Source organism: Haliaeetus leucocephalus, unplaced genomic scaffold, assembly GCF_000737465.1.
Source record: "Haliaeetus leucocephalus isolate CR32 unplaced genomic scaffold, Haliaeetus_leucocephalus-4.0 Scaffold495, whole genome shotgun sequence".
Lineage (NCBI taxonomy): Eukaryota > Metazoa > Chordata > Aves > Accipitriformes > Accipitridae > Haliaeetus > Haliaeetus leucocephalus.
Window position 1 is genome coordinate 8,317,493 of NW_010972931.1, and position 232 is coordinate 8,317,724.

The window sequence follows — 232 nt, forward strand, 5'->3', positions numbered from 1 at the left end:
TGTGAAATATGTTAATCATCTGATTCGTGTCAATATAAACAATGCTAGGGCCTCATAATAAAATGTGATCCTCACTGTATATGTAATCTTTAACCATTTTGTCGATCCTTGTATAACCGCAGGCCAGGAGGAGACAGATGATATGTATATAGTTCTTTTTTGCCAGCCCAAAACCGGCTTTGCTGTTAACTGCTCAGTGTTAAACAAGAGATCCTAGGGGAGAACTGAGGCA

General features: G+C 39.2%; 1 protein-coding gene across 4 annotated transcripts in view; it reads right to left on the reverse strand.

Annotated features, from left to right (window-relative positions):
• The window catches only part of TMEM131 (transmembrane protein 131), a 100,321-nt gene that overhangs the window by 47,649 nt on the left and 52,440 nt on the right, over nt 1-232 (reverse strand). The gene's annotated exons all lie outside the window — the stretch shown is intronic.